General features: G+C 36.3%; 1 protein-coding gene and 1 pseudogene across 7 annotated transcripts in view; one reads left to right on the top strand and one right to left on the bottom strand.

The window, feature by feature from the left end:
- MAGI2 (membrane associated guanylate kinase, WW and PDZ domain containing 2) overlaps positions 1 to 12411 on the bottom strand; it is a 1465424-nt gene that overhangs the window by 475473 nt on the left and 977540 nt on the right. The gene's annotated exons all lie outside the window — the stretch shown is intronic.
- Positions 6638 to 12405, top strand: LOC140709682 (ubiquitin-fold modifier-conjugating enzyme 1 pseudogene; annotated as a pseudogene).

The following is a 12411-nucleotide window of genomic DNA, read 5'->3' as shown; positions in this document are numbered from 1 at the left end:
ACATGGCTGGGGAGGCCTCACAATCATGGCAGAAGATGAAGGAAGAGCAAAGGGGTATCTTACATGGCAGCAGGCAAGAGAGCTCATGCAGAGGAACTCCCATTTGTAAAACCATCAGATCTCGTGAGACTTACTCACTACTACAAGAACAATATGGGGGAAACCGCCCCCATGATTTAATTGTTTCCACCTGGTCCCACCCTTGACACATGGGGATTACTACAATTCAAGATGAGATTTGGGTGAGGACACAGCCAAACCACATCAAGAATGTAAATTATATGACAATTAAAATAATTATAAAATTATACTGATCAGTCTATTTACTGATAAGATGTCCTAGGGAAAACACTGAGAATATTTGAAAAAATTTTCCCTTCTTATAGGTTTTAAATGCAAAGTTTTAAAGCAAATTTTATTTTATTTTTTATTATACTTTAAGTTCTGGGGTTCATATGCAGAATGTGCAGGTTTGTTACATAGGTATACATGTGCCATGGTGGTTTGCTGCACCCATCAACCCATCATCTACATTAGGTATTTCTCCTAATGCTATCCCTCCCCTAGCACCCTACCCCCCAACGGGCCCTGGTGTGTGATGTTCCCCCGCTGTGTCCATGTGTTCTCATAGTTCAGCTCCCCTTTATGAGTGAGAACATGTGGTATTTGGTTTTTTGTTCTTGTGTTAGTTTGCTGAGAGTGATGGTTTCCAGCATCATCCATGCCCCTGCTAAGAACATGAACTCATCTAACGGAAAAATATTTAATCTAGTTTCCCTTAACAGGTTTTTAGGCCTGAATGTCTCTAGTTTAGGCATCTTGTGGTATTAAATGGTGGACACAACACTGATATCCATTTTAAACTCAGATGACTTGGATCTAAGTCTCATTTTCTATTTACATTTATTAGATCAGGCCCCTAAATCCTTTGGACTATAACATAATTATCTGAAAAATGGGAGTTCAAAATCTCTACCTACATCACAGAGTAGATTCAACAGAGAGAATGTTATGTGAGAACATTTTCAAGTTTTAAAGTACTGTTATCAATTGGCACCAGAGGTCATATTTAGACATCTGGTTCCAAACAAGATGGTGTAGACCCAATTTTCCCCATTTCCTCCTCTCCAAATACAGCTAAATATCCTGGAAACAATTCAACAGACATTCACAAAAGACTCTGAAAGGTGGAAAGAAGAAGGCAGGAATTAGGAAATGACGCCACAGCAAATGTGTAGGACTTTCTTTTCTCTCCCATATATCTCAGATAGCACACCAAGAAGACCTTCAGCCTGGAATGGACAACAGGTGTCAACAAACAACAAAAGCAAGCAAACAAAAGAGAAAAGCCTATTCTCTCTGGCTGAGGGCAAGGAAAGGGGGAGAGTAACTGGGACATGGGGCAGTCTTTTTCCTGACCCATACCTAGCAGCAGTAGTAGGTCCCCTTAACCTGTAAGTAGTGGCATCAGGAGATACCAGAAAGGGTAATACATCTTGCATCCATAGCGGCAGCTGGAAGCACCTGCACTGGTGAGGTCAGTGAATCCCTGTCATCAAACCTGGTTAAATATGGAAAATAATATAATCTCCAAGAATTACAACTTGGTAGTAAGAAGTTCAGGGACAAACACAATCAATACAATTTCACATTGATTTTGCATTGCTGATTTGAAGTAGTACCTTGGGAATTATGGTTTTAAATCTGTTTGGGTTCTTTACATAGTTTTGGTATCAAAACACGAAATCATGTGTTTGCTCTTTTTTGTCTGAAGGCAACATTTGTTAACAACTGGTAGCAAAATCCGGTATGGGTGACCCATCCTCTTCCCCATACCTGCCTATATCATGTGGGCAGAGATAACAGGCCAGAGAAAACACTTTCCATCCTACAGATCCAGTGTCTAACATCCCTACTAGTAACAACAGGTGACCTAGAGAAGTGCTTTCTGTAATTTGCAAGTGGCACCAGCAGGAATATATGAAGAGCTCCAAAGTCAGGAGAACTAAGCAGACCAAAATAGCATTGAAGAGCTGTGCAAACTAAATGCATTTGGAACTACAGCCTACGAAACAGGCCAGAACCTACATAACAAACCAAAACACAGACATTCTTGGGTAAAATGATAGATTTTATTTTAAATGTCCATTTAAAAATGGTCTGTATAAAGAATGTCCAGGATAAACATAAATATAAGCCATGAACCAGGACAAACAAATTGGATGAGGAAAGACAATAAACTAATTCTGATAACCAAGAAAAATGAAATGTCAAATTTATCTGACAAGGATTTTAAAGCAGCCATCATAAAATTGCTTTAGCAAGCAATTATGAATTCTCTTGAAACAAAAAATCTCAGTAAAGAAATGGAAGTTATAATAAAGCACTAAATAGAAATTAGAGAATGGAAAAATAAAATAATAGGAATTAAAATCTTGCTGGGTTGGTCAGTAACAGAGTGGATATAACAGGACAGAACAATGAAATTAAGGACAGATCCACAAAGTTTATTCAAAAAATTCAAAAACTTGAAATTGTTTCTATTTCACCAACTTGGAAGCAACGAACCAATTCCTATAAAACTACAAACTACCAAAACTAACAAGATGAAATGCATAACCTGAATAATCCCATAACCATTAAAGCAATTGAATTTGTAATTAAAATCCTCTTGAAAAAAATCTCCAGGACAGTTGTTTTACTGGAGAATTTTACCAGATATTTAAAGAAAAAATTAACACCAATTTTACACAATCTTTTCCAGAAAATAGAAGAGGAAGGATTGCTTACCTACTCATTTTATGTGGCTTGTATTACTATGATACTGAAACCCAATAAAGACAGTACAAAAAAAATTACAGACCAGTATTTCTCATGAACACAGACACAAAAATCCTCAATAAAATATTATTAAGTTAAATAAAACAATATATAAAAATAATTATTCACCATGTCCAAGTTGGACTTATCCCAGGTATGCAAGGTTGATTTAATATTTAAAAATCACTCAATGTAACCTACCATGTCAACAGTTTAAACAAGAAATATCTTATGATTAGATCAATTGAAAATAGTGTAGATGCAGAAATTACAAGAAATCTACCAAAAAAGTTCCTACAAATAAATGATTTCAGCAAGTACTTGAGATCTATGACCAACACATGAAAATCAATCTCATGTATATATTCTAACAACAAACATACAGAGACTGAAATTAAAAACACAATACCCATTTACATTGTTCAAAGAAAATGGAATGCTTAGGTATACACTAAAAAAAAACGTGCAATATACTTTTGCTGAAATTACAAAATGCTGATGAAAGAACTCAAAGAAGGCTTAAATAAATGGAAGGGCTTATCATGTTCATGGATTGGAATACTCAACACAATAAAGATATATATTATTGTCAACTTAATCTGGAGGTTTAATACAATTCCTATCAGAATCCCAACAAGATTTTTGTAGTTCTAGAAAAGCTTATTCTAAAATTTATATAAAAAGGCAAAAGACCTAACATATCTAAGACAATTTTGATAAGAGTAAAGTAGGAAATATCACTGTATTAATCTGTTCCCACGCTGCTATAAAGAACTTTCTGAGACTCAGTAATTCATAAAGAAAAGCAGTTTAATTGACTCACAGTTCTACATGGCTGAGGAGGCCTCAGGAAACTTATATTCATGGTAGAAGGGGAAGCAGGCATATCTTACACGGCGACAGGTGAGAGAGAGGGTGTGTGTGAGTGCAGGAAAAACTACCATTTATAAAACCATTAGATCTTGTGAGAATTCACTCACTATCATGAGAACAGCATGGGGCAAACTACAGTCACTTCCCTCTCTTGACACATGGGGATTACAGGTCCCTCCCTCGACACATGGGGATTGCAACTCAAGGTGAGATTTGGGTGGGGACACAGAGCCAAACCATATCAATCACTCTGCCTAATATTAAGGTTTACTATGTAGCTGCAAGAATCAAGACAGTGTAGTACAAGTGAAGGAATAAACCCATGGATGAACAGAATCCAACAGTTTATGACAAAGATGCACACACAATTCCATGGAAGAAGAATAGCCTTTTCAACAAATGGTGCTGGAATAGTTGGACATCCATAGGAAAAAAAACAGAGAGAGAATCTTAACCTAACTCTTACACATTAAACAAAAATTAACTCAAAATACACCATTGACTTAAACATAAAAAGTAAAACTATACAATATTTAGAAAAAGTATGAAAAATAATTTTGGACCTGGGGCTAGATTGAAGAGTTCTTAGGCTTACTACCAAAAGTCTGATTCATAAAAGGAAAAATGATCATCTGGATTTACCAAAGTTAAAAATATTTATCCATAAAAGATCCTGTTAAGGGGATGGAAAGACAAATTGCAGACTTGGAGAAAATGTTCATAAGCAACACATCTGTAAAGATATGTAAAGGAACTTGTATACATAAAGAACTTTCAAAACTGAGTTTAAAAAGCAAACAACTGGCAAAAGACATGATCAGATTTGCCACTAATTAGGATATAGATATGACAAATAATCATAGAAAAAGATGTGCAATATCATTAGCAATTAGGGAAATGCAAATTAAAACAAAAAAGCAGTATCACTATACACCTGTCTGAATGGCTAAAATTTAAAATATACTCATAGCCTCAAATGCTGGCAAGGATGTTGAGAAATTGGATCACTTGTTCACTGCTGGTAGGAATGTAAAAGAGCATACCCGTTCTAGAAAACAGTTTAGCAGTTTGTCCTAAAACTGAAATGCACTTAGTATATAATCCAGCAACTGCACTCTTGGGTACTTAGAGAAGTGAAAACCTATGTTCACACAAAAATCTGTATGCAAACGTTCATAGCAGCTTTATTCATTCATATTAGCCAAAAACTGGATAAACCCACAAGTCTTTCAATGGGTACCCTAAAACAGACTGTGGTATATCCATGCCATAGCCTACTGGCATAGTGTACTGCAATAAAAAGTAGCAAACTATTGATACACACACTAGAATGTATTTCAATAGAATTATTTTGATGAAATGGGCCGGGCGCGGTGGCTCAAGCCTGTAATCCCAGCACTTTGGGAGGCCGAGACGGGCGGATCACGAGGTCAGGAGATCGAGACCATCCTGGCTAATATGGTGAAACCCCGTCTCTACTAAAAAATACAAAAAACTAGCAGGGCGAGGTGGCGGGCGCCTGTAGTCCCAGCTACTCGGGAGGCTGAGGCAGGAGAATGGCGTAAACCTGGGAGGCGGAGCTTGCAGTGAGCTGAGATCCGGCCACTGCACTCCAGCCTGGGCGACAAAGCGAGACTCCGTCTCAAAAAAAAAAAAAAAAAAAAACAACAAAGTTACTGAAATGAAGAACAGATCAGTAGCTGTCAAGGGTTAGGGATCGGTCAAGGGGAGGAGATAAGCATGGCTATGAAGGGGTAGCATAAGGGAGCCCTGTGGTGATGAAATGGTTCTGAATTTCGATTGCGGTCATATTTATGTATAACTACACATGTGATATCATCACATGGAACTACACACACACACACACACACACACACAGATGAGTACCTGGCAAAACATGAAGTAAGCTCTGTAGATTGTACTACTACCAATTTTCTGGTTTTGATATTGTACTGTATTTATATAAGTTAACATTGGGGGAGACTAGTGAGGGGCATCTAAGACCTTCCTGTAAATTCCTTAGTCACTTCCTGGGAATTTATAATTATTTCAAAATTTAAAACGGTTTTAAAAAGTCATATTTGAAAAATTTTGAAATCATTCTGCTACTGTGCAAACCAGATTTGATGATGTCATTATTATTTTAAAAGTTGTATGCATTGAGGAGTAACAACAAGATATAATTCATTGCTCTACATGCCAGTAATTTGAGCAATTAAGAAACAAAGTAGGACAGAATTTTGTAATCCTTACCTAAGCACTACTTTATGGCCACATGAAATATTAACAGGTAGAAGGGGAAAATACATAAATCATTGGTGCAGGAAGGATATTCAAAATACTTAATAACTTTTATGGTCTGGACATAAACCAATCAATAACAGATTCTGGGGCCAACGAGAACAGATGCCAGCCACAACCCAAAATTTGGTACTGGTGAACAACAGTGGAATATCCATCCTACCTGATTTATTTTCGATAAATTGTACTATTTCCTCCACAAAAGATTCATAGTCCTAAAATGTTGGTATTTCTGAGTACTTCTGACCTGAAAAGACTGGAAAGGGCACTATATTATTGGATGAAGCATACCTCAAAATGTTGCTAAAGCACATCACGACTAATACCAGTCAGCTACAAAAGAATTGCTTCTATTAGGATATTTGAAATTTCTTCCTTTTTCACAAATATATAAAATATCAGTACAAAAACAAAATCACATTCAAGTTAATTTATTATATTTCAAGATAGGTGTTCAATATTTGCATATAAATAGTTTTTACAGTTTTGAACTTTTAGTACTTGAATAGTTAATACTGTTAGCATTTTATGAGTTCTTCCTTGAGGAAAGATTCCAAGGTGCTTTGCGAACATAATCTTAGCAGGTTTATCAGATTAGAAAGATAAATACTGAAAGGTAAAATTAATTTGGTCATACTTAATTTTCTTGAGAAATTAGGATCACTAATTATCAAAACAAATTTAATGAGAAGGCCAAAGCCCCTATTTAAGGGAAGATAAACAATGTAATTTAGAATCAGAATCTGAAATATGAACATAAAAGTATGAACGTTTTAATCAGTGTGTCAGTTTTATAAAACTCATTTAAGAAATGAATTGAAACTAATTAGTGTTTTCTACTCTTTTAGAAAGGCAACTTCCTTCTGCTGAAAAACATCCTGTTTAATAAGTATTATAAAGCATGGCATATGCTGTCTTTGTTCACGCACATTGTGGATGCTTTTTTAAAAAGATAGATTAATTAATTAGTTCAAAGCATTAGTTAATTCCAATTGAAATGCACTACTCATGCAGGTAAATGGGTTAAGATTATGTAATTTTTTTTCCTATAGTAACATAAGAAAACTCACTTAAAATTCATACATATTGAATATAGAAACAAAGTCACCCAGTTCATGCAAATGTAATTATAACTTCATGAAAATTTAGAGACAGCTTAACAGGTTGAAGGGGGGAAGGCACCCAGTGTATTACTATCAGGTTGGAATTACCTAGATGGATAATTTTAGCCTATATGGATTTGTTCATTTCCATTTTGCCAGGACATTCTACAATAATTCAAAGCTGTTAAGGTAGGATAACTATTCAGAATTTTTTCCCAGTTATCTTCTGTAAGGCTCATTTGCTGGCTCAGAGTATTATCTGAAGGAAAGAAAATGATCAGTTATTTAGAATTGATGGTGCTACAATCATGGTGCTTCCAACATGTGAAGGTAAATCTGCATGAAAGAGGTAGAACTCCCATTTTACAGGTAAGAAAATCTAGGCTCCCAGAGATTAAGTACCTTGCCCAAGAACCCACAGATCTGGGTTTGGGACAGTTTTTCCTGACTCCAAATCTTAAACAATTTCTTCTCCTGTACATTATAGTGTGATCCTACTGGGTTTAATAACATTTCAACTTTCAGAAAAGAATGGTCCTACAAGGCTTACTTCACTTTTGAAATGGATTCTAACCCAGCAACGCTCATGGGATGTCAGCACAGAAATGCTTGTGATTGAAAATGTCTCAGGAGGATCCCGTATTACTGACTCTGAGGGCAGAAATATGATGGGGCTTTACACACACTTGAACCAATCTTGCATCCAAGTTATTCAGTGGTTCACTGCTATTTCTGTGGCATTTTAAAAAAGACTATATTGGCTTGCTAAACAGCACTCCCCCAAATACTAATATTAGCATCCAGTAGTAGGTGGAGACGTTTTTTCCGCCATGTAGACTGCTGCTAAAACTCCAAAAGTGTACAGAGCTACGACAAATGCACAGAACATAATGACTTCAGTATTTCCAACCCTATTGTGAGAGAAGGAAGTATGTTTTCACATTTAGTAGCAGTATTATCCTTTAAGTAAAAAGGCAAAATGATTGCTTTACTGTCAGCAGACTAAGTGCTTGTTTAATATATATTTGTTCTGAGCCATCCATGTCCTGTTTCTCCTTAATACCAATAAGAACACTTTTGTTAGTTTTTTCTCTAGTCTAGTTAGCATCCCCTCTCATCTCTCTTTTACTTTTCTTCCTCTTATATTAATTGGACTAGGAATTAACTTTACTCATTTATGTAAACAGATCTGAAGATGCAAACATTTCCAGATACATATCTACATACACTACATACCGCTATACATTCATACATACTGAACACACATATATGACAAAATAATATATAATCTTCAGTTATTAAAATGTAAATTAGGATAACAGTAAAGATTTTATGACATCCAGCCCAGTAACATCCAAAATGTACAATTTTAAAATTACTGCACTAAAATTTCTGCTACCAGATAGGATGGAGTAGCTTATTAGACATGAGAAAACAGAAAGTCTAGATAAAATGTAAAAAAATAAGCAGCTTAAAGAAATCAGAAACTAGCTGAAGCAATATGATTCTCAAAAGGGAACCCTGGAGAGGTGAAGGAAGAATTTGCAGCTGCTTTTTGTTGAATCTGGGCTCTTAGAACAGTATAGACTTGGCCTGGGAAAAACACCGCTGCTGGACATTAAAGAAACCAGAAGAGTGAGGACTCTTGAGGCACTGGAGTGACAAATATAGATGTGAGAGATTTCAAACAGTCAGTCAGTTATCTCCTGACATTTGTCAGTTCTGGAGCTGTAGGATCTCGAAGCAAAAGAGTTACGCTAAATCCCCTGAAAAACACCTCAGATTTTTGGGAGACTGGCAATCCTGAGAAAAAAAATATTTAAAAATATTGGTGTTCAAGACCTGCCAAGAGTATAGTCCCACACAAACGTGGTAAATTATGGTTTGTCCTGTGGATCAAATTCAGCCCGCCCCAATTTTTGTGTGGCCCATGGGCTAAGAATAGTTTACACATTTTCGAATAGTTGAGGAAAAATCAAAAGAAGAATAATATTTTGTTATGTGAAAGTATATAAAACTCGCCCTGGCCCAAGATGGCAGACGAGGCCACCTGATGTGTTCTGTCTGAGATTCTGGCACTGAAGACTAATGCAGGACCCCAAGATTGGGAGTTGTGGGTGCAGCGACTGAAGAAGGAATATCAGTCCCTTATCTGGTATGTGGAGAACAACAAGAACGCCAACAACGATGGTTCCAACTGGAGTCCAACAAGGTAGCGACTCGGTGGTGTGGAAAGTGTTGGTATATCCATGACCTCCTGAAATGTGATTTTGGCAACGAGTTTGAAATTCTTATCACATATCTTACTACTGCCCCAGAAATTGCAGTCCCCGAGCTGGATGGAAAGACAGCAAAGATGTACAGAGGTGGCAAAGTATGCCTGACGGATCATTTCAAATCTTTGTGGGTCAGGAACATACCCAAATTTGAACTAGCTCATCCCATGGCTCTGGGGCTGGGTCCACGGCTGGCAGTGGAAATCCCTGATCTGATTCAAAAGGGGGTATTCCAGCACAAAGAGAAATGCAACCAATGAAGGACCAAGCCACTGAGGCAGGGCAGAGGGACTTTTGATAGGCTTCAGTCCTGTTTTCCTGTGTATCACACTTAACTCATCTAACTGCTTCCTGGGACACCCTCCACCTCTAGTAGTCACTAAGTAGCTGCAGTAGGAGGGGGGGAAAAAGCCAACACACCAAACAGTATTGCTACTGGGTTTCTAAGGCTGCACAGGGAAGCGAAAGACTGGTCTTTGGAAAATCAAGAGGCAATTTTTATCCTCCCCCCAGGTGGAACAATATGCGGTCCTGGAGGCATGGGGGTAACTGGAATAGAGTACATAGTCTTTCTGGTTTCAGGAGACAACCCATCAATAAAAGCTGCTTCCTCTGGTTAAAAAAAAATAAAAAAAGAAAGAAAAAGAATAAGAAAGTACAAAGAAAGTATACAAAACTCAAATTTTGATGCCCATACATAAATCCTTATCAGAACACATGCATGAACTTTATATATTGACATATGCTGCTTTTGTACAATGAGTGCAAAGAAACTGAATGACCTGCAAAACCTAAAGTCTTTATTACCTGGCCCTTGACAGAAAATGTTTGCCAACCTGCACTAGGCTGTTAGTTGAAAACTCTGGTGGCCAAACACTCAAAGAACAGCGCAAACTCAACCCAACCTCACGCTGGCTCAGCAAACTCAACCCAACCTCACGCTGGCTCAGTTCTGGTTTGGATTAGGGTAATTAGCTTTCACTCTATCTGCCTAGCAGAGGAACGGCAAATCTTTGCTGGAAAAAGATATCATCATTGGAGCCTCTACATTTTTTAATACACATTTTATATATATTCCTGCATTCAGAAAATTACTGTACTAACTTTTCTCTGAGCTGAAGTGTGATACATATGAAGAATCATGACTTAACTGGCAAGTTCAACAGCAATCCATTAACATCTAGTGTTGTTATTAAGTAATACTAATCTATGTCATTTAAAGAAAAGTAAAACATAGGTAACAGTATTACCTAAAAGCACTTTTCTTGGCAAGAAAACTTAAAATAGGTGTCCAGAATAATAACATTCTAACAAACTAGATGTTAGTTTCCACTGTAAAAATGGTCCAATAATATAAAGACTAGAGTCTGTGAATTATTTATTTTGTAGTAAATGAAAACAAATAGCAGTTGACCAAGTTACAAATCATCCCGATCTATAAACTGAATTCTAGAACTTGTTTCTCAATGACATTTGGTTCAGAGGACACCAGCATCATATTGTAGGCATCTACCATCCTGTGAAGTCTGATAGGCACAGATGTGGGAAAAACAATGCTGAAATGTTATAATTATGCAATATGTTATGCTTGCATCTCTCTCAGGATTTTAAAATTTGATTTTAGTAGCTTTTTATAATAAAAAGCACAACTCAAAGGTGCAAGACAGATGAGAAGTTCAATATGTCACAGAACTGCAAAATTGTTAAATTCACTTTAATTAGGATTTACTAAGGTTTTACAACTGTGGCATAAGTAAATCATAACTCCCAGTTAGAACAGGTTATGTTAATTTTCAGGCTATCACATTTTGTAACACATGTTTCATTAGTGTCAATGAAATATAATCCAATCATGCTTACAAGTTCAGGTCATACAATAATTGTACGGTTTTCAACTGCAGACAGTTGGACTATTATACAGAAAGGTACAGATGTGGTTATGAATACAAAATTAAATATAAACTAAAACTGGATATTTGTACATGTATATATGTTCATATAGATTATAATCTCTAATTTTTAATTTCACTCAGTCCCTAGCCTGTGAACAGTTACCTTATAATATAGGAACGCACAATGTCATGTGGATAGTATCTGAGAAAGTCAGAATTACGCTTGAAAAGAAAGGCATTTTAGAATTAGACGCTTTTTTAAAAGTTAACTTTTTAAAAACTTTGTTTAAAGTTCAAATATTCTCTGCTGTTTTCTTCACCTTTAAGAGCTCCTCAATGACAGAAACCTCTGAACAGAGCTCTAATAATTTAATCGCATAAAGTATGTGAATGTGGTCATACAATAAATCATTAGAGAGTACGCTATGGATCATCTTAAACTATAGGTGCTCCTTTAAAATTAAACTCAATATTTTAAAAAAATTACAAGTATCATCAGTAACAGACTTCACCCATATAATTTATGAATTTAAAAAACAAGGTTTACATTCATCTAGTCCTCAAAATTATTTTTAAAAAATTCTTCACATGCATGAAAACAGTCTATGTTAAAGCAGGTCAATATTAGAACATTGAGAACTGGAAAATACTAAGGCTAATCTGAGACATTCAGGCAACTGGTTATTTTATTTAAATGCTTGATTCAAGGAAAGCATTTCTTTATATTACTGAGTCCTTAATAATTGCTAGAATGCTATGCCTTTGAAAACAAACTCAAATATTATAGTGCCACAAACTGTTTCTCTTATGCATCATATCTGACCCCAATTAAAAGATCAGAGTCCTCAGAGCGACATATTGCTAACAAAAAGTCCTTAGTAGGTAGTGGAAAGTCAGGCCAGGAGTCAGACAGAACCAACAGAGATGACAGAGATGTGATATTCAGCACAGTCTCCTCGGAGAGAAAAGGCAAAACCACATGGCCCTGCTGAAATGCCGAGTTTATTCTCTCTCTTCTCTAAGCATTAAACATTACATCGTTAAAACTGTTTCAGCTAGATGACTGCCTCTTCAGGTGAGACTCTCACTGAAGAAACACAAACATTCTCAAAGCACATTGCTGAACACCATAAAAACTTCATAACC

The sequence above is a fragment of the Chlorocebus sabaeus genome, chromosome 21 (assembly GCF_047675955.1).
Source record: "Chlorocebus sabaeus isolate Y175 chromosome 21, mChlSab1.0.hap1, whole genome shotgun sequence".
In the NCBI taxonomy this organism is placed as follows: domain Eukaryota; kingdom Metazoa; phylum Chordata; class Mammalia; order Primates; family Cercopithecidae; genus Chlorocebus; species Chlorocebus sabaeus.
Note: the sequence above shows the minus strand (reverse complement) of the source record. Positions and strands in the feature narration are given on the sequence as shown.